At 42.2% G+C, this 22,941-nt stretch overlaps 1 protein-coding gene across 11 annotated transcripts in view; it reads left to right on the top strand.

Annotated features, from left to right (window-relative positions):
• Nucleotides 1–22,941, top strand: part of CPVL (carboxypeptidase vitellogenic like) — a 273,532-nt gene that overhangs the window by 33,622 nt on the left and 216,969 nt on the right. The window contains exons 5-6 of one of the 11 annotated variants that reach the window (XM_063609709.1): nt 12,434–12,591; nt 13,230–13,398. The exons of 9 other annotated variants lie outside the window; for them this stretch is intronic. The gene's annotated coding sequence lies outside the window, so the exon portion shown is untranslated. Of the gene's footprint in view, nt 1–12,433; nt 12,592–13,229; nt 13,399–16,526; nt 16,636–22,941 lie in introns of those variants that run through there. One more of the 11 variants, XM_055293552.1, reaches the window with a different exon arrangement.

The following is a 22,941-nucleotide window of genomic DNA, read 5'->3' on the forward strand; positions in this document are numbered from 1 at the left end:
TAAACAGATCCCGTGAACCCATCAACCCATGGTAACATTTTACATAACTATAGTTCATTATCAAAACAAGGATATTGATTGGTACAATTAACTACACCTCATGCATATTTCACTTTTATATGAATTCAAATGTTTTATCTGTCTCTGTGTATATTTGTGTAACGTTTTATCACATGTACAGAATTGTTTAAACACAATCACAACCAACATACAGGACTGTTCCATCACACAAATGATCTCCTAGTGCTGCTCTGTTATAGTTAGGCTCTCCCTCCTCTTCCCTAACCTTTGGCAGCCATTTCATTTATCTGTTTTCTCTGCAACTTTGTCATTTTAAGAATGTTATGTAAATGAGATCATACAATGTGTAATCCTTCTAGACTGGCTTTTGTCACTCGTCATAATGTTCTTTTTTTTTTTTTCTTTTTTTTTGAGATGGAGTTTCACTCTTGTTGCCCAGGCTGGAGTGTAATGACACGATCTCGGCTCACTGCAACCTCCGCCTTCCAGGTTCAAGTGATTCTCCTGCCTTAGCCTCCCAAGTAGTTGGGATTACAGGCATGCGCCACCATGCCCAGCTAATTTTGTATTTTTAGTAGAGACAGGGTTTCTCCATGTTGGTCAGGCTGGTCTTGAACTCCCGACCTCAGGTGATCTGCCCGCCTTGGCCTCCCAAAGTGCTGGGATTACAGGCGTGAGCCACCGTGCCTGGCCATCATAATGTTCTTAAGATCCACCCTAGCTATTTCATGTATCAGTAGTTTTGTTTCTTTTTTACTGCTGAATAGTATTCTACTATATGGTTGTGTGTTCAACTATTCACCTTTTGAAGAGCATTTGGGTCATTTCCAGTTTTTAGATATTACACATACATTTGTGAACAGCTTTTATGTGAATATAAGTTTTTACCTGCCTAGAATAAATGCCCAGAGGTACTGTTGTTCAGTTGTCTAGTAAATGTGTGTTTAATTTTTTAAGAAACTGCCAGATGCCCAGAGTGGCTGTACTGTTTAACATTGCCACCAGCGATGTCTGAGAGATCCAGCTTCCCTGCATCCATGCCAGTGTTTGGTATTACTAGTATTTTTTATTTTAGCTATTCTAATAGGGCTATAAGTGATCTGTCTTGGTGATTTTAACTTACATTTCCCTGATGGCTAGTGATGCTGAGTATCTTTCATGTGCTTATTTGCCAACTGTCTATCTTCTTTAGTGAAATGTCTATTCAACTCTTTGGCCCATTTTAAAATCAGATTGTTTTCTCACTGTTGACTTTAGAGAACTCTTTATATATTCTATAGATGAATGTTTTACATATGATTTGCAAGTATTTTCTTCCAGTTGGTGGCTCATCTTTTTCATCTTCTTAACAGGGTCTTTCACAAAGCAAAAGTTTTTAATTTTCAAGTATCTGTTTTTAAATTCAAATTGATTTAAATTAAAAATTCAGTGAAAAGGCCAGTCTACCTATTGTGGTTACCTACTGAATAGCAGAGGCTTAGAGAATAAATGGAATTTGGTTAGGGATCATTCCAGGTCTGGGACTGCAATAACCAGGACCAGGAGCATGAATGGGTATGAAAAGTTAAAGTGAATAGAGAGACCCAACTGGCAAAAATGTGGGGTTCGAGATAAGTAGAGGGGGTCCAGCTGGAAAGGGAAGTTGAGTGTAGATTGTGAAAGTTGCTGCATGCTAAGAAAACTGTTGAAATCTCATCTGGCAGGCTCAGTGAAATCCTTAGGTTTTTCTGACCAGGAGAAAGATATGCTATAGGGAGTGTTTTAGGAAGATTCACTTGGTAACGGGGTTCAAAGTGGACTGGAAAAAGAGTAACCATGCTGTCCTTCCTTTGCTTCAGTTTCCCTGCACACACCCTCATGTGCTAAGACATGAGCCCGATCAAGGCTGTTGAAAACATTTCAGTTTTTCCCCTAACCTTGAGCACCTTCTTCTATCTTGCTCATCATGGATAAGGTAGAACGAAGGGGTTTAAGATAATATCTGGTAAGAAGTCACGTAGCTTCTAGGTATTATACAGAAAATAAGTTTATAGAGTTGAAAAGAAGGGTGAGAAATTAAAAAAGCAGGAAAAACTCAATCATAGAGGAAAGACTCAAGGAAATGACACTTGTTCTTAATATTATGTCAGGGCTGACAGATATTTATAAACAAAATTAATCTGTAGCTTTTCACATTAATCAAAAAATGGAAAAGACTATCAACCTAGTGTCAATGATTAATAGATATTATCATTTGAATGTGATAAATAAATCAAGAGGTAGACTGGTCTCGGGGTGGGTTTGTTAGATCAACGTCATTAAGAGCCCAGGCTCCTTTAGCCCTTCCTCTCTGCCTCAGTGCATATGTGGTTTTTCCTCATGGTCACAAGATGGCTACCACAGCACCAGGCATCATCACATTATCACAACACACCACCCAAATTAGCAATCAAGATGCTGGGGTTAGGGCTGAAGATTGTGGTACTTCCCTTACCTTCTGACAGGGATAAAAATCTTTCCCAAGCCCTCCATTAGAATTCTCATTATATTTCACTGACCAGGACTGGATTACACACCCACTTGTAGACCAATCAGTGGCAAAGGGAAAAGGGGTTGCCATGACTGACTAGGGTCAAACATGACACAACTCCTGGGTACATTATTGCCCAAACTAAATTGAGATACCAAACAGGAGGGGGAATGACATGGATAAGCCAGTAACGTTGTCTGCCACTTACAGGAACAGGAAAATTGATGGGAGAACATCAGGGAATCAGATAAGTTTTATGAGACATTAGTCTAATAGGTTCCAGAATGTACTGCTCATGTCTGTCACCATGAACGTCTGGCACCAACTTCACACACTGTGGGTGGCCAGTACATATTTTAGATCAACTGACTCTAGAAAGTAGCAAACTGAGTAAGATTTAAACATGTGGAAATATTATGAGGGCCAAGAAACCATGTTGATCTTAGGAAAGTGAGCTTTCTTCATCAGAGAGCCAGAAGGCCACAATGTTTAACTTTTAGTGAGGCAAGGTAATAATGAAGCTTGGCTCTCCACAACACTGTGTGCTGATGGACAGGGCACAACTAGTCAGAAGATGACCACCAATCAGAAAATGATGTGCACCCATTGGCACACAAAGGATGCCATTTGGGGACAATTAATTAATTCCTTCCAAAAATACTTAAGAATTATTTTATGTCAGGCACTGTCCTAGGCACTTGCATTACACTAGTTAACACAAATCACAATAATTTCCTGTTTTCATGGCTTATTTTCTAGCATAAGAATGAGCGAATTACACAGTAAGTCAGCAGGTGATAGGTGCTTCGAAGAAGAGATAGGACAGAGTAAAAGGGATCAGTAATCCCAGGATGTGTGCTGAGGTAGGTTAAATAGGGGGGTCAGGGTAGATCTCACTGAGAAGGTGACAGTTGAGCAAAATGTCCTCTGCACGAAGTGGGGAAGGAGAGAGGCATAAGACTTGTGTGGGAAGAGGTTTTCTCGAATTAGCCACCCCATTTCATCACTTTACATAGGAGAACTACAATGATAACGCATACATGTTACATAATAAAACACATTTTAAATGCTTTACTTTTTAAAAATAATAGGTTTTTATTCCATCTGAAGCAACTTCCAAGGCAGATAGTTTTCCAATACCACCATCCAAAACATTATTCTGGTATAGAATACTTCATCCCACCTTTAAGACCATGAAGGCTCTGTGATGCCAGGATGCTGTAGGAATTTAGGTTTCAACCCTTATTCTGCCTCCAACCAGCTGTGGATATTGGAAAACCATGTGACCTCTTCTGTGCTCAGTTTCCTCTTCTGCAAATGGAAGAAGCTGAATAATTTTCAAGGTCCATCTCAGGTCTAAACTTCTGTGACTCCCAGATAAAGAAATCTGCTTGCAGGAGTCTGCACAATGCTTTCTCACTGGCTCTGGGAGGGCTCCTTGTGCTGTGTAGCCCATTAGGAAAACACTGAAGAGCCACCTAATGACTTAATGGGCTTTAAAATGGGTGGCTAGGTTTTAATTTTCTCTGATAGCAGATTCCCTGAGGGAAAGTGTACTTTACAGTGGATAATAACTACATAGGATATTTCTATTGCCACAGGGTATCTTATTTGGAAATCAGTTTTCAGTTACATTCCTCTAGTAATTTTTACTATCAGAACAAAATAAAAGCCCCCAAAGGAATGTTTATACAGAGTTGAAATGTGTTGGAATGTCAGAAGTATCTCTCTAAGAGTTAAGCATCTGTAAATATTTAAAATAGGGTGAAATCACAAATACTGCTACTACTAATCTCTTTCACATTTGATTAGAGTCCAAAAAGAACAAGCAAAATCTCCAGGAACACTTTTATATTAAACTGTTAACTCTACGGCCATGTCTAATGACTCAAATTATAAAAGAAAGTTGGGTGAAATGCATAATTCAACTATTCAGGCATACAGTCAGCTCTACACATATGAAAACAGATCTCGTAGAGGATGTTGAAGGAAATATTTTCCCCTCTGGTAAACTTAAATAGCAATATTATCACATAAAGACTAGGCTACACAATAAAATAAAGTGAGCCATTCTGCCTGAATTTTCAGGATTCAGCTATCCCCACTCTCACCCACACACATCATAGCTTTACACATTCCTCTAGTTTTCTTTGGTTATAGATCAGATATCATGTTACATGTTTTAGTCACATCATCTTATTTAATCTGCTCTACAGCAATAAAAAGTAGCAATTGTTTGCTCTATTATAGGATGGTGGAAACTGAGGTCCTAAGAAAATATGTGTGTGCTATAAACTGCTTTTCCTTCAAATGGCAAAGAACACTGAAGGAAGACAGTCCTTGATTGTAGACATTCATTCATTCAGGAACTCCTCTTCTTAATATACTCAACTCTAAAGAAACCTTCCTACCAATACAGCCCACTCCCCTCTTCTTAACCAGTTTTTAGTGTAGATGGGAATTTGGAGGAGTGATGAGATCATTGTGTCTTTTCCTCCTTTATTTAATTACCTCTCTGCCATCTTGCCTTTTCTGGGCTAAATGATAACACTTCCTTCCGTTTCTCTTTGGAACCATTTTCAAAAAACATCTCTTTAGGAGTGGAATCACAAACAAGAAACAGTATTTTCATAAGGAAGAGTAAAACGAAAGGACTGCCAGAGCATTTTTACATTAGCACATGACATTTCTAATAATCTACATAGAAGGATTTTTTTTTTTAGCATCCTCCTAAGTGCCTCTTTGAAACCTCTGTGACATGAGATAGCTACTGACTAATTTGTTCTGGCAGAAAAATGAGTTTAGTATTATTGAAAATATGTTTTCTATCACCAGATCTTGTTCAGGTCATTGAGTGGCTTTTCACTGGTGAAGGGGAGTAGGATTTATCTCCAATGAAACATTATGGAGAGGAGAGAAATAACATTTGGCCTATCCCAACATTAGCAAAATGCAAATCATAGTCAATTTTCCATAGGGTGATATTTTTGTACTTTGGATTTTTGTAGTTGTGCATCAGTCTGAACATTTTAAAGCAAGGTGAGTGAAGGGTCCATGAAAGAGAGTGTGAATAAGCCACTGTGCAAAGCTAACTTTAAACAGTTTTCAGCTTAGTGACTGAGATAATGCCATTTCTCTAGAGAAGTTCTAAATATAGAGAAATAATGGATAGCAGTTTACCACAAGCTATGTAGTGCCCTAAACCAGCAGGGGCTGGGCATTGAGTGGAGGAGGATTGCAATTTTGAGGTTGATTAAAGATGCAGTACTGACAGGTTCCAATGGGTGTAGCAGGGTGGGGGAGGGGTCACATCTCATTCTTTTTTTCCTCCCCACTCAGAGGTGTGGGTAGCTGCAGTGTAAAGTGCTGATGTGGGTGATTAGGGTGTTAAGTGAGAGAAAAGACAGCTCTTCATTATTCTTTTGGAAATAAAGAGGGATAAAATTCAGCAATCATCAAGCCCTTTCATTTCCCTACAATTTGTCGGTGCAGTTAGGAGGCTGGCTTCCTTTCCACAGATGAGATTACTTCCTGCTGACATCAAGTGGGGGTAGGGTGGACCAATGTGTGAAAAAGAAAATTGAGCTCGAAGGGTAGCTTTTGTTTTGATGTTTGTTAGATGTCTTTTCTTGTGTTAAAATTAGATGTATCACCTACTGGCAACCACAGGATTTTCATGTTGAGAATGCAAGGCAGATTTTGCTAGATAAATCTCCAGGGTTATAATCCAACTGTCAGTTTTGATAAAGAATTATGACTTCTTGGACTTTGTCTTTAGCTATGCGGAAGCTAAAAATCTGATAATTTAGCATAATGCTTGTGTAAGCTGTGCTGGAGAGTAATACATAGTCGCTTTCATACTAACATAAAGCTCCTTGGTCAAAATTACACCAATAATGCATATTTAATTAGCGTTTATAGATATCTAAAGAGGAAAAAAAACCACAAGTTTCTCTTACAGATGACCTTTATCGGGGATGCCTTAGCTGAGTTCCTTCAGATGCCTCAGGACAAAATTTCAGCCCCAATAAAATGAGATGACATATGGCTGGTTATTTCACAAGATCATCATCTTTAGATTGAATTTAACTTTTTTTTCCTCAGAGCTAGAGCTTTATGGAGTTTTTGGGTTTTGGAGGTAGATTGATGGTACAGTGCCTCAGATTTATAATTTCTAATTAAAATGTGTCCTTCGTATCAATTTTAGAGAAGTAACAAGCTTAATCTGTGGCATTTAATCATTGAAATTTGTTTTGACATTTTTGAAACACAGATCCCAATACTGAGATGTAATTACTTTGCAACAGATTTGCAAGGAAGGTGACAGGCCACAGAACAACTTCTAAACACAGGCAAAACCAGAGAAGTCCAGTGGGGGAAGGGAAGATAGACATGAATGTCAAAAAACTCAAAAGTAAATACATGGTTTTCCAATTGCCTCTGTCTGAGGGCTCACCTTGCACACATTAACTCTTCCCTCTCTCACCATGCTTCGCCAGTTTATCCCTCAGCACTGTTTTGATTTAAGGGGAGAAAACCAAGATTAAATGTAAAAGTAAGTTTTCTCACTAACAGCCCAAGGGGCACAGCTGGCTAGGCTGTGCAAGGGCACATGGCTGTCTCTAGATCTATCAGCTCAGGGCCTATTTCCCAGCTCACAGACCCTGACAGGATGCTCCGATGTGGTCTGAAGGACAGAGGGCATTTAGAAATGTCCTCACCTTTCCAGGTGTCCTGAGGCCTAGGAAAAAAAATCCATCACAAGGATGAGATTTGTCAACAGGACCCTTCCAGCCAGCGTGCCCTCCTGGCTCCGGATGAGGGAGGACTGTCCATGGTTGACCTTGCTAAAGGACAGGGTTTAAAAACAGGGAAGCAGGGTGATGATTGGAAGAATCCAAAGCTTGTATTCCAAGCTTCAGATTGGAGTGGAGGCAGCTAGACAAAGAGGTGAGAAAAATGGCAGTTTTGGTGTCAGAGAGACCTATGCTTGAATTCCAGTTCTGACACTCAGTAGCTCTTTGATCTTGGACACATGATTGAACATTTCTATTCTTCTGTTACATCCATTAGAAAATGGAGAATATAATATCTACCTTTTAGGGTTACAGTGAGGGCTGAATGACATCATGTGTTATACACTTAGCATGGCTTTGGCTGGTAGTAAGGATTTAATACCTTTTAATTTCTTTCTCTTCTCTCAGCCTTGTCTTTCCTCTTAGCATTGGAAAGAGTTCTATTTATTTATTTTTGATAATGGCTTTTTAACTTAGGTTGTTAAAATGTATTTGTTTTCCCTGAAATGGTGCAACTCAAGTTTAGATAATAATAATATTTCTTTATTTTATTTTCATTAATTTATGTTTTTGAGATGGAGTGATATGGTTTGGCTGTGTCCCCACCCAAATCTCATCTTGAATTCCCACGTGTTGTGGGAGGGACCTGGTGGGAGGTAATTGAATCATGGGGGCAGGTCTTTGCTGTGCTGTTCTCCTGACAATGAATAAGTCTCACAAGATATGATGGTTTTAAAGAGGGGAGTTTCCCTGCACAAGCACCCCTCTCTTTGCCTGCCGCCATCCATGTAAGATGTGACTTGCTCCTCCTTGTCTTCCACCATGATTGTGAGGCTTCCCCAGCCACATGGAACTGTAAGTACAATTAAACATCTTTCATTTGCCCAGTCTCGGGTATGTCTTTATCAGCAGTGTGAAAATGGACTAATACACAGAGTCTCACTCTGTCGCCCAGGCTGGAGTGCAGTGGCATAATCTTGGTTCACTGCAACCTCTGCCTCCTGGGTTCTAGAGATTCTCCTGCCTCAACCTCCCAAGTAGCTGGGACCACAGGTGCATGCCACCATACCTGGCTAATTTTTTTTATTTTTAGTAGAGATGAAGTTTCACCATGTTGGCCAGGCTGGTCTCAAACTCCTGACCTCAAGTGATCTGCCTGCCTCAGCCTCCCAAAGTGCTGGGATTACAGGCATGAGCCACCATGCCCAGCCTAATAATAATACTTCTTAAATACTGATCAGGTGTGAACTGTTTCATGACATCTAGAGTATAAGAAATGTCATCTCTATAGTTTTGAAAAAGAATCCAGTTTGAGCTCACACCTGCTGAGTTTGGTAGGAACATCCAAAATCTATAGGTGAAGGGAGGCAAAGAGAAGGGATGGGGAAGCCCCTCCCATTTAGATCATACAGACATGCTAGAGGCTGATTCACTGCATACAAATGGAGAGGGGCCTGATCTCCAGCATTTACACTGCTGTTGCCCTTATTGTTCCTTCACTTACTCAGAGCTGCTGGCTGGGGCGCCTCCTCTGTCTGCTGGCATCCTGTTCCTCAGATTCTGCAACGAGAAGCCCACCACCCTCCTCCCCAGGGGCAACTGTCAGAATAAACGAGGCTGTGATGTGGTGACAAACAGGTCCTAGATATTAGTTCAGTTGACTCTTGAGAAATGCAGAGGTTAGGGCTGTCAACCCCCTATGCAGTCAAAAATCCATATATAACTTTTGACTTCTCCAAAACTTAACTACTAATAGCCTACTGTTGACCAGAAGCCTTATGATAACATAACAATTAATATATTTTGTATGTTATACATATTATATATTATATTATTACAAGAAAGTAAGCTAGAGAAAATGTTATTAAGAAAATCATAAGGGAGGCCAGGTGCGGTGGCTCATGGCTGTAATCCCAGCACTTTGAGAGGCCGAGGCAGGTAGATCACTTGAGGCCAAGAGTTCGAGACCAGCCTGGCCAATGCGGTGAAACCCTGTCTCTACTAAAAATACAAAAATTAGCTGGGTGTGGTGGCACACACCTGTAATCCCAGCCACTCGGGAGGCTGAGGCACGAGAATTGCTTGAACCTGGGAGGCGGAGGTTGCAGTGAGCTGAGATCATACCACTGCACTCCAGCCTGGGCAACAAAGTGAGTGAGACTCCGTCTAAAAGAAAAGAAAATTATAAGGGAGAGAAAATGTATTTACTGTTCATTAAGTGGAAGTGGATCACCATAAAGCTCTTCATCCTCATTGTCTTCACATTGAATAGGCTGAGGAGGAGAAGAAGGAAGAAGAGGGATTGGTCCTGATGTCTCATGGGTGGCAAAACCAGAAGAGGTAGAGAGGTGGGAGAGAAGGTGGACACACTCAGTGTCACTTTTCTAGAAAAAAATCCGTGTATAAGTGGACTTGTGTAGTTGAAACACATGCGTTCAAGGGTCAACTGTAGTTTAAATCAACAGATGTTTATTTCTTTCCAAGCCTGCCTCTTTCTTTGGAGGCTTGGGGCAAGAATACACATGGAGGTCCACATACCATATGTCTAGATATGTAACACTTATAAACCAGGGAACAAACTGTTAAATGAAATATACTCTCTTACCTTGAAAGATATACCTTGATAGCAACCTAGAAAATCAATTTGAGTTTATAATTCTGAGACTTCCTGAAGTTCTGTGCTAGAACATGGTGGTGTAGAGCACTACCTTTATACCTGTCCTTCACCTGTCCTACACCACATCCTTCCCTGTGCATCCCAGCTCTGTAAGCATGGCCTTTGGCCACCCCTCAGATAGAGGATGACTCCAAGGAAGAGTGGCATGCAGGCTCTGGAAGCAAGCTTGTGGACATTTGGGCTAGGAATTCTGAGGTCCTTGTTATTCAGACCATGGAGAAGAATTTGCAAATAGGGAATCTATGAATAACAAGGATCGAGTGTATTTTGTTTTGTTTGCCTGTTTCTTGTCAAAATTTACTGAGAGAAACTAACAATGGGGTGCACCGAAAGAGACAAAATGGCGTTAACTCTTCCAACTGTCTCAGAGCAAAGGAGCCCAGAATTTAACAACTCAGTGTCAGGTCACTTTTATTCTGAGAAGGAGAAGGGTTAATTCCATTTTTCTTTTTGCTGATAGATCTCTGGGTGGGGTGGATGGGAACAAACTAAGCCCAGGTAATTTATATTACATTAGTGATCATGGTGTCCCATGTGGCATAAGACAGGCACTGTATCATTTAGCTAGTGCATTCAGACTCCTTGGCTCAGTAAGGGTGGATAGAGTGGGTGAGTTGTTATGATTTCCATTTTCTGATGAGGAAAGCAAGAAAGATTTAGCCAGGAACTGAGAATAGAGAACGAAGAGACCTGGGGACTGGCTTTCTAATGCCTTTTCTCTTTCTCATTGCTTGGTGCTCCTAGGTGTAGCTGTCTCAGAATCAAGGGGGAATCCTTTAAATCCATAGCAGTTAACCCAGCAAGAAGTTCTGAGCAGTCTAGCCTGAGCTGCCATGCATAAAAAGCAACATAAGGTTTTATGCAATTGCTTGAGCATTCCTACCAAGAAATACCTTTTGCCCATTTTACTTGTATTCCTTTATTTGGTGATGTGACCTAGTTCTTGAAGTTCTGGAAAACCCTTCAGAGGCTATAGTCACTTTTCTAGATAACCCACTTTGGATCATGCAACTCTTCATAGGCACAATATGAGTAAGCAGAGCACCTGCACTACCCACTATTTCCATTCGAAGAAAATAAAATAAAACCTAAACAAGAGAAAAAGAGGAGACTCCAAATACTACTTCACCTAAGGGAGTTTGTTTACTTTCTGTTTGTCATTTGCAAATGTCTTTCCTTCAACCAGTGAATGACCTGCTTGCTATGGGCCAGACATTGTGTTGATGGCTATACATACAATTTCATCAAATCCTCAGATCAGCCTTGTAGGGTTAGTGGTGGTCTCTTCCCATATATGAGAAGGCTAAGTCTTAGACAGGTTAATTAACATGGCAGAGGTCACATAGCTAATGAGTGGCTGAGCTGGGATTCAGATTCCCTTGGTCTACTCCTAAGGCCATGCCCTTAATCAGATACTATCCTGAGCACACTGGCAGGTTCATCATAATATCAATATATACCTCGCAGGGCTGATGTGAAAATTAAAAGAGATGATATATATGAAAAGTGTTGGGCAAACCATAAAATCCTTACAAAGGTTCGCTGTGATTATTTCTCTTGGTTATACACAGGGCTTGCTCAGCTGTCCTTAGTGGCCATGTCTATATTAATCCCATAATTTATCCTTAAACCACCGAAGTCTTATTTGCCTGGCTTTTTCCATAGCCGAAGGGAAACTGAAAATACGCCTTTTGTAAAAAAAAGCCTTAACACCTGCTGCTAAAGGGCGCTAAACCATCTGGATCGTCAAAGGAGTATAGGCTCACTTACAAAAGACGTAGATTAATTTGGACATTGTTTCCCTACATAAACCAGGCATAAGGAGGCAAGCAACCCAGGGAAGGATAATCATGCTGAGAGTGGAAGCACTTATTAGAAATAATTACCATGTAATTATCCACAACTTCCCTGGAGTCTGTAGCCTGTGGCTAGTCTTAGGAGATGCCCCTTCCTTACCAAGTACAAGGAGACTGAAGCACTTCAATACGTTGATCAGGGCATGTGTCTGTGTCTTCTAGTTTGGTTACTGCCACCTGGGCCTACTTCTCACTTAATGAAGCCTTCAGTGCTTATAGCTAAGGTGCAGAACAGCTGTAAGCTTTCTTCAGCTGGATCCACCACCTACCCCTCCCTTTTTTAATAGCACAGTGTTGTTTTGCAAGTGTGTGGGTGTGACACATCTGGCTTCTTTCCTTAAAAGTGTTTATTGAACAATTAATTGTGGTGCATGGGGGCTATGACATTTCTCTTTTCGCTGTGCCTCTGAGCTGTGTTTCCACGCTACGAGGCGGCCCCATTGAAGATCAGTAACAACACTGAAAAGGAACAATGGCTATAGAAGCCTTGACGAGTGCAGGAAGAGACCTAGACACTTCCAAGAGGGGCATGATTGCCTACAAGGTTAATCAATTCCCCTTGTTTCCATTCCAGCTCCACATTTATCTTGGTGGCAGCAGCTGCAAATGTAAAATCAAACCTACAAACTTAGACAACTGGAATTGTATTTACCTGATCAAGATGTGTAAATGATCTATTCTCCGTGTCTTCTTAACTGGAATTTAAGGAGTTCAGCAAAGCTCCGGCTATAGGTCAGTGAGAGGCATGCTTTTGTGTGGTGTCCAGACACAATTTAGTTGTCTTGGATAGACAGTTGAAAAGAACTGCAGTCACAGCCTAGAATCTTGATTGTCATGATCACCATTATTATTGTTATAGCTGCCATTTATTGAGCCTTTATATATGACAAGGACTTTATATGTACTACTATCTTATTTCTTCCTCTTAATAACACTGCAAGATAGCTAATAGTATTTTTATCATGTACAGATGAGAAAACTGAGATTAAGTAACTTGCTTATGGTCACTGGGTGCAAGGTTCTAGATTCGAACTGAGTCTGACCCATGCTCTGAACCACTAGGGCTTAACAAACCCAGACCTCGCTAGAATATGCAGGTGCAGAGAACACAAGGGTTTGTGATCGACCTGACAGTTTTAAATCTTTGTTTTCAGGAAAGCCAATCAGAGAAGAAGGCTTAACGAATCTCTTTGCAAACCGATTTGTTGGCCCACCTTTGATTATTCTCAATACAAGAAAAGGGCTAAAAATATCTATTGCAGCAGGGAAGTGGCCTTATTTTGAAAATGAGTCTTTATAGAGGTAATCAAGCTAAAATCAGGTCATTAGAGTGGACCCTAATCCAATGTCATTGGTGTCCTCATAAATAGGTGAAATTGGGACACAGAGACAGACACATAGAGGGAAGACACTGTGAAAAGACACAGAGAGAAAGCCCTGGAAGGCTGAAGCAGAGATTGGATTGAGGCTGCCACAAGCCAAGGAACACCTGGGGCTACCAGAACCTGGAAGAGGCGAGGAAGGATCCTTCCCCTCCAGGTTTCAGAGGGAACCTGGCCCTGCTGGCACTTTAATTTCAGACTTGTAGCCTCCAGAACTATGAGACAATAAATTTCTACTGTTTATAGCCACTCAGTTACAACCTCCCCGGAAAACACATACTCCTGTTCTGTGGTTCTATTCTGTTCTGTACTCTTTTGTTCTATTTTATTTTCTTTCATTAAGAAAATGGATTTCCAGGCTGGGCATGGTGGCTTACACCTGTAATCCCAGCACTTTGGGAGGCCAAGGCAGGTGGATAACTTGTGGTCAGGAGTTCGAGACCAGCCTGGCCAATATGGTGAAACCCCGTGTCTCCTACCAATACAAAAAATTAGCTGGCCGTGGTGGCGGGCGCTTGTAGTCCCAGCTTACTCAGGGAGCTGAAGCAGGGAATCACTGGAACCCGGGAGGTGGAGGGTGCAGTGAGCTGAGATTGCGACATTGCACTCCAGCCTGGGCGACACAGTAAGACTCCGTCTCAAAAAAAAAAAAAAAAAAAAAAAAAGAGAAACAGACTTCCCAATCTACTAATTTTGAAAAACATCAATCTCTAGAGCTCAGCATTCATGCCCTTTCCAAGCTGGCTTCAGTCTAATTTTCTAACCTCAGTATTAGTTAGCCCCCCACCCACCCTGAACACGCCTGGTGTCGCACAGTCTCTCTGTCTGAGAGCACAGCATCAACCTGAGTGCAGGTGGCCTGCTCATTGCCTGTGCTGCCACCTTTCCCCTCAGTGGCTATTCATTTTTTAATGTCCAACTTCAACTCACCTCCTCTGACAGGATTCCCCTGGCTCTTTGGACAGAGTCATTTGGTCCCTTTCCTCTGTTCCCCCCGCCGACACACACACTTTATCAGCCCCAATTACAGCTCTTATACTGTATGATGGGATCAGTCTCTGTGTCCCCTTCATCCCCTCCCCACAACGAAACTTCAAGTTCCCTAAAGAAGACTATCTTTTTTCTTATTTTTCATCAAGTGTCTAGCACAGAACCTGACACACGACAAATCCAAACACAGGGTACCCCAAAAACGTTAGTGCAGTTTTAAGCTTTAATAACTTCTGAAGTCGAAATGCTACAAACTTACAAAACTCATTTGAACGTTTACTTCTTTTGACTCTGTTTTAATTATTTTAATAAATGTAATTGTAATTTTCTGGGTAATGTATGCCATATTTCACTCAGGGGAACTGAAACAAAAATGAAAATTAAAACGTGTTATTCAACATTCACAGAGATAAATAGTGTTAAATTAACTTTCAAATGGTGTTGTTACAAGTTGCAGCATTTATAGCCTTGAGGTTATTAAAACTTCAGGAAGACTTTTGGGACACCCTGTTTTTGAATAAATATGCTACAGTATGGCTCATCCTGTGTTTACTGTAAAATTCAGTTTAGTTTTTAAGTGGTTCCATGTGGGCACAGGTATTCTTTGGCCAGTAGTTGTCCTTATACTTAGACCCAAGGAGCCCTTGTCCAGGGCCCACACTTTAGAAGGCAAATTCCAAATTCCCTCCCCAAATGGCACTGAGCCTGCTTCAAGGGTCTGCACACCAGCAGCAGTGTTATCTGCTAATGTCTATACTCCCATAGGGGAACATTGCTGACTCTGGTGTTCATACTCTTGTGCCTAAGAGGTGGCTGGGGGAAAGCTGCTTCTGGGAAGCTGGACTGGGCTTCCACCAATGGACTAGAGCCCTGTGGGAAGAGAGGAGGTGGCTGCAAACCAGAAACTGGAAACCACCTCTCCCTGCACCATCATATTTAAGTGCAGATCATCCTAAGTTTCAATCTGGCCTTACATGTCAATTCCCAAGGTATATTTGTCTAGGTAGGAAGGCAGAACTTATTGTACTTAATCATTTGTTAACTTTGTTTATAACTTTTAAATATTTAGGTATCTGGCATACAGATCTCTGTTTGTACTTTTGCCCTGGGTCCTGCAAATATTAAAGGTGGGCTGATTTTGGCCTTAAAAAAATTATTTTCCCACAAACAGATTTTTCTCCGTAAAGAGGTAGGTGGGTAGGAAGTACTTGCATATAGAAGGTATGATAGCTAAGAATGACTGCAGCCACTGAGCACATACTCTGTGCTGGGTGATTTACACATCGTTTTTCAGTTAGTCCTCACAACAACCCAATAAAGTAGGTACTTAGGAGAAAACAGATATCCAGTGACATTAGTTTGTTCCAGCTCATAAAACTAGTGCTTTAGTTAGCCTTAGTTTCATAACAAACTACGCGAAACTGAAAGTGGCTTAAAACAATTTTTCCCCCTGACTGTCGGGTTAGCTGGGCTGCTACTGCGGGTTTCCCTGGGCTCACTCAGCAGCTAGCTGTGAGGAGATGGAGGCTGGCCCGGGACAGTGCAGAAGATTCCCCATGACCTCTCCCACTTGTCTGGCAGTTGATGCTGCTGTTGCTGATAATGATGACTCTCCTTTATTTTGTGTTATCTACTTGCCATTGCAGCCTCCTTGCCTTTTTTAGTTCTTGCTCCCGTACTGTCTGGCTCAATGACCAGCACCTGGTGGTGGCTAATAATATGCACTTACAAGCAATGTGACCCTGCATGGGTTACTTAACCTCACTTAGTTTGTGTTCACCACTTGCAAAATGGATATAATGGTACAGAACACCTCAGGTGGCTCTGAGACTCCAGCGCAGTGATTCAGGAGAGTGCTTGGCAGGTCAGTGGCACTTGGTGCGAACTTACTGCTAGTGCAGCTGGAATGTAGACCATCAGCGAACGTGTGTTGCCTTTATAAACAGTGGGAATCAAACACCACTCGCTTTCCCAATGTAAATCCTGGGCTTGCAAGTAAGTCCTAGAGTGCAGAAATAATTTCAAAATACAGGGTTGAAATTTTAAGATAGCAGACAAAATCAAAATAAAACAGGGACAAACCAACCTGAATGGCACCGCGGCCGATGATCTTTATTAATTTTTAAGATTCCACCCTGGGACTGCTTGCTTCTTCCAGCATGGGAAGCGCTGACTTGGTGCGGCCAGGTTTCTGGGACCAGGAGGTGGGGGCACGACGACGTACCTTTTGCCCTGTGGGTCTGGGTCATGTGAGCCTAGAGGAGCGCTTAAAGGCTGGAGCTCTGCAGGGTCCTCGTGACTGGGTGGGGCTGCCTCACTTCTGCCTGACTTGGGAAGCGCTGCAATCACAACCGCCTGGGGTCCTTGAGCACCGCGGCTCAGGGAGGAGCACCGGCTGCGCCGCGTAAGTGCTGCCTGCCCCGCGTGGGTCGTGCCAGCTCAGCGGGACAGGTCCTCGCCTCGGTCCCTCGGACTTAGGGAGCGCGGGGCAGGTGGTCTCAAAAGCCCTCAGCGCCAACAGGGGAGAAAGCGCCGTAGGGTGAGACTGGAGTGGGGTGGTCGTGGCCGAGTCAAAGTTTTCAAATTGGAGCGCTGGGGATGTACTGCGTGCGCCCAGCCGAGGGAATACTCTTGAAGTTTCCTGGCACAACTGTTGCACCCGGGGTTCTTCCAGGCTAGAAGGCCTCTCCTCCAGGAGCTTCTCCGGGGAAGTATGAAGCTGTGGGGTCCTCTACCGCTCTTAGCGCGGGAGGATGGCGGGTGCAGGACACTTTCCCTTACTCCCTCAACGCGTGTTTTGGGGATGTGTTGATTTCATGGGTGCTCAGAAGCAAGAGAAGCGGAAAATACCTTCTATTTTGAACGTGCCCAAAGTAGGGAAACTTGGCTTCAGCCTAGGAAGGAAAACGCATAGGAAGACTTTTATTCTTGGAATGTAGGATTAGCAGAAACCAAGGGCACAGGAGACAGGTGGAAGCAGCTCCCTGCGAAGTGAAGGTCAGCCTGGTGATACAGAACAAAAGGACTTTGGAATATTTATGGATTTAAAACCCAGTTCTAGCCTTGGCTAGTTAGTGACCTTGGGCAAATTATTTAAGCCTACTAAACCTCAGTCTTTCCATCTGAAAGATGGAGATAATAAGTTTTTCTTTTTAAATAATTGTTTTATTGGAAAGAGAAATAACATATAGAAAATGCCTCCCTAGCACAGGACTTGGCTTTTCAGCTAAGTGTAATTTTCCTTATCAGTTATGACTGATGATGAAGTCTATGGTGAAGACAGAACAAAATAATATTTAAAACTCTGGCCATATAATGACTGTGGCTATGCATGACCCGTGTGCAGTCACCTCTGAGGCCCCCACCTTCACTGCAACCCCAGTGGGTCCCAAGCAAGGTGCTTGGGTTTTGGAGCTGGACGATTCTGTGCAATTCCTGGTTCCAGTATCCACTACTTGGATGACATCAGGAACGTTACTTGTCTTCCACAGCCTCAGTTTTGGCATCAGTAAATGAAAAAGGAGCCTCTCAGTACTAGCCTTTCCCTTCCCCACTTAAATGTACAACTCCTTTTTTTTTTCCTTTCTTTGCTTTGGGATGAGTAAGAACAAAGGTGTAAGCAGAATAAAAAGTCCAATGAGAATACATTTTATTAGCTTGATAAATAACGTTTAAGAAAGTTGTCCAAAAGGAGAATTGGAGCACTTTTGAAAAAGTACACTGCACCGGCTTTGTTGGCATATGAAAGTCTGCATGGTCGTCAAGACCCTTTGGCTAATTGGGCATTCTAGATATGAACCTCATGCTAGTCTAAGTACAAGGGCAACCCTTTATAATGCAGTGTCAATGTTCTTAACAAGATGTTATTAATCTTTTATAGGAGATGATTGTTTGGGAGGGGCAATTGATCCCCCAATTTATATAAATCCAGTTTATAAATCACTTTATAGTGGGATTCTACCAGCCTGAGAAATAGGTGGGTTTTGACTGACAGTTTGAATGACTTAGAGGAGTGTTAAGAAAGTCCACTGGGTTTACCAGTTCACTCCCCACAAAAAATAAAAACAAGAAGCAAATAATATAACAGAATTTAAAAAATGAGTTTGTTTTTGTTTTGGGAGGCATCTAGTTTGTCAGAGGAAACACCGAGTGTTGAATACTACCCCGGGATGCCAGAACTAAGGCAGTGAGAGGGGAGGAACGCAGTTGTTGCCCCAGGTATCATCAGATATCTGTTTATTAGCACCCAAATATTCAAGGTAAATAGGTAATGACCCATTCTTTCTTTTTTTGAGACAAGAGTCTCACTTTGTCACCCAAGCTGGAGTGGTACCATCTCTGCTCACTGCAACCTCCATCTCCCGGGTTCAAGTGATTCTTGTGCCTCAGCCTCCTGAGTAGCTGGAATTACAGGTGTACACCACCATGCCTGGCTAATTTTTGTATCTTTGGTAGAGATGGGGTTTTGCCATGTTGCCCAGGCTGGTCTCGAACTCCTGACTTCAAGTGATCCTCCCACCTCGGCCTTCCAAAGTGCTGGTATTACAGGCATGATCCACTGTGCCTGGCCAGTGACCCCTTCTTAACAGGAAGTATGGTTCACTAAAGAGCAAACATGATTGTTTTAGTTTAACATTTCCGATGGCTTTATAATGTGAGATTTTCATTGACTGAACTAACAACATTTCAAAGAAGTAGGCAAGCTTCTTAGAATTAGAAAGATACCTCTAGAACAATGACTCATTAACGTCCATATTGACTTGGGAGAGAGGTAAGCTGGGCAAAAAGCTAAGAACTGTACTTTCCTGGTAAAAACAGTAGTGGAGTTTGAACTTTTATACTATATTTGCAAGCTCAAAGATGTAAGCCTTCATAGACAGTTCACAAGACAGCTATTACAGCGTATCTGAACTGAAATCAGGGTATTGAGATTTCTCTCCCTTAAGAGATATTATAGGTATAATCTTGAACATGAAATCACATGCTTTCATTGCTTTAACTCAGACCCTGGGGTGTAGGACAGGGTGGTGGTAGTGAAAGAGGGGGAAGGACTGTGTCCTTAGATCTTGGAGCCTGTAAAAGCAAATTCTTAGCAGCTTATCTTTCCAATACAGTTGGGACTTATCTCCTAACTTTTTCTCTCTAGTCTGATTCTAGTTATTGGTTGTCTTTAAATTGCTTAGAGTTGTTTACAGGCCAAAATATTTACTTCGAACCTTGAGGCTAAGCCCTTCCTCCTTTCCTTTTTGGGACTCTGTATCCCATTACCCCTCTTTCAGAAAGATAGCTCGACATATCTTTTTGTACTGTATGATTCTTGGGAGAGAATATAACCCAGGTCCCAAGCGATTCATTTTCTCATTTATTTATTCATTTAACTAATTTTTTCCCAGTGTTTGATTATGAAGAGGTATAAACTTTCAGAATTTTGCAATCTAGAATCTACCTAGATTCTATTATTGATTAGAAGCCAAAGTATTGATTTCAATTGATTAATCAACTGGCATTGATTAGTTCCTACTGTTTGCCTGGAGGTTTGCTCAGCAAAGCTGTAAAAACATAAAAGGCAGGATAGGGTTAGGGAACAAGGAGAGTTTTGATTTGGCGGAGCATAGGCTAAGAGTTTGTGAAGGGATCATGTAACTTTGGTTCGAAAAGTTATGTTGGAGTTGTATGATGGAGGACATTAAATTTCATTGTAGGAAGTTTATACTTTATCCTGGTTGCAGGTGGGAGCCATTGAAGGCATGGGAGGAAGGGAGTGCCTTGTGTTTTAGAAAGCTCATTGCAGCATCAGTGTTAGGCTAAATTGGAGGGAAAAGGACCAGAAGTCTGAGAGATGTGTTAGGAAGCTTTGTAAATGTCTCAGGGCAAGTAAGGGTTGAACTGTGGATGGAATGGAGAAAAAAGGAAGTAGAATAGCACTTGGTGACAGATTTGACTTGAGGACTTCTGGTTTTAGAACTCAGGCATCTGCAATGATAAGCGAGCATCATTAAGAACCTGGAAGTCGCTGGGCATGGTGGCTAACGCTTGTAATCCCAGCACTTTGGGAGGCCGAGGCGGGTGGATCACCCGAGGTCAGGAGTTTGAGACCAGCCTGGCCAACATGGTGAAACCCTGTCTCTACTAAAAATACAAAAATTAGCCAGGCATGGTGGTGCATGCCTGTAATCCCAGCTACTCAGGAGGCTGAGGCGGGAGAATCGCTGCAACCCGGGAGGAGAGGCTCCAGTGAACCGAGATTGCACCACTGCACTCCAGCCTGGGCAACAGAGCAAGACTGTGTCTCAAAAAAAAAAAAAAAAAAAAAAAAAAGTATCTGGAAGTCATAGAAGGAGGAAGTTTGAGGAGAATGATGATGTCCTGTTACAGAGTCAGTGGGTTTGAGGGACTGATTGGTTATCCTTTTGGAAGTGACACCTGACAGTGGTGATACTGTCCTGAAATGCCCAATAGCAATGTCAGGACTGAACAAACATTTGGACTAGTGATTAATACTCAAGGGGTGGTTGAATGGAATGTACGGAAGGAGAAAAAAGGATAAGATCTTGAAGAAAATCTGAATATATGGAGTTCTTGGAGCAAAAAATAAATACAGGTGTTCAATGATCTGTTAGTATTTTAATGCCTGTTTATCTACAGTGTTATTGTAGCTGCAGTTCTCCTTAATAACTGACCACAGTTCCTAACTAAAAGACCATATCTGCACTAGTAAAGTGAAGTAAGTCTTTCCTTTTCCCATTCTGGGAAGTTCAGGGGGTAAGGTGAGGCAGAGGAAAGAAAAAGAGAAAGTTAAATAATTTTTTTAATCTAGGACTTTTAGAGCAAACAACGCTTTTTCCAGGTAACCCACTTCCAGATCAGAAGCCAGGTAATTTAATGAACTTGTCTATCTTCTCACAAGGCAACAGCTACTTTTTTTTTTTTTTTTTTTTGAGATGGTGTCTCACTCTGTTGCCCAGGCTGGAGTGTGGTGGTACAGTCTTGGCTCACTGCAACCTCTGCCTCCGGGCTTCAAGTGATTCTCCTGCCTCAGCCTCCTGAGTAGCTGGGACTACAGGCACGTACCACCACGCCTGGCTAATTTTTGTATGTTTAGTAGAGACAGAGTTTCACCACGTTAGCCGGGATGGTCTCCATCTCCTGACCTCATGATACACCTGCCTCAGCTTCCCAAAGTGCTGGGATTACAGGCGTGATCCACAACACCCAGCCAAGGTACAGAGTTTTTAAGTGGCAGAAGCCACATTTGAAGCTGTGAAGGCATACTTTGTTTTTTTTATTTTTTTTTTATTTTTTGAAATGGAGTCTCGCCCTGTCGCCCAGGCTGGAGTGTAGTGGGGCGATCTTGGCTCACTGCAACCTCCGCTTCCTGGGTTCAAGTGATTCTCTTGCCTCACCTTCCCGAGTAGCTGGGACTACAAGCATGTGCCACCATGCCCAGCTAAGTTTTGTATTTTTAGTAGAGATGGGGTTTCACTATGTTGGCCAGGCTGGTCTCCAACTACTGACCTCATGATCCGCCCACCTCAGCCTCCCAAATTATTGCGATTACAGGCATCAGCCACCGTGTCCGGTCTGAGGGCATACTTTAAATCTTTCATGCTGTTCCCACCGGACTGCATTGCCTTCCTATATGCTACTGACTGTATGCTAGGCACTGTGTTAGGTGTTTGCACATGTAGGCTCCTTACTGTGGCCCCTCTGTTTTGGGAAGGTGATCAGCAGGGAAGCTCAAAGCACATTGCACAATTGGTTATTGCACAATTGGTTATTGCACAATTGGTTATTGCACAATTGGTGGGATGTCTGCCCTCTGATTGTGCCATGTTTTCACCCAACTTTTTGAACTCTACAGGAAGGGCCAGCCTCTCTCAGAAATGCCAGCCCCTAAAGCTGGTACAAAGGTCATGCAACCTTCCTACTTCCCTGAGTTCAACAATCACTTCATTCATTCTCCTTAAGATCATACCTAAAATCCTGGCTGATTTAAGGGTGAAGTGGAGAAAAGCTCTATTTTCACTTGTGCGTTTGTTTTACCCCATCAATCTTCTGCCTTCCCTCATTGTCCCACAGTTGTGCCTGTCTAAGGTCACTTTTTGCTTTTTTCTTATTTTCCTTACCTGATGAGTCTTTGGAGAGAGGGTGCGATAGAATGTGGAGCCTGGAGGAAGATTACCCCCAGTTGACTCTGGAAGCCGTGAGAATTATGCTGCTTCCTCAATGCTTTTTTCCCAAAGTTAGAAGTAGCAAGTTGTATAGTAATAGGATTTGCATTGTAAATGGGGTCATCCTCCAGTGAGGACTTTACTAAGTGCCGTGTTTATTTGTAGTGGGGCACAGAACTGCATTCCTCATGCCTTATGACAGTATTTAGGGTTTACTGGTTTTCACGCATGTCTCTCTTTGCTAGAATGAGGGCTCCTTGAAGGTAGATACTGTCCCCTTTTCATCTTTAACTACTCCACAAGTTTTAGCAAAGTGTCTCACCCTTTACTGTATGGCTAGAAAATCGCTAAAGAGTTGAGTTCTGTTAAAGGAGAGAAAACTATTTGTATAGAAGAGTGTGGGTAGAAGCCTGTTTGTTTGTTTGTTTGATTTGAGACAGGGTCTTGCCACATTGCGTAGGCTGGTCTTGAACTCCTAGGCTCAAATAATCCTCCTGCCTCGGCCTCCTAAAGTGCAGGGATTAGAAGTGTGAGCCACT

This window comes from Symphalangus syndactylus, chromosome 9 (assembly GCF_028878055.3).
Source record: "Symphalangus syndactylus isolate Jambi chromosome 9, NHGRI_mSymSyn1-v2.1_pri, whole genome shotgun sequence".
Classification (NCBI taxonomy): domain Eukaryota; kingdom Metazoa; phylum Chordata; class Mammalia; order Primates; family Hylobatidae; genus Symphalangus; species Symphalangus syndactylus.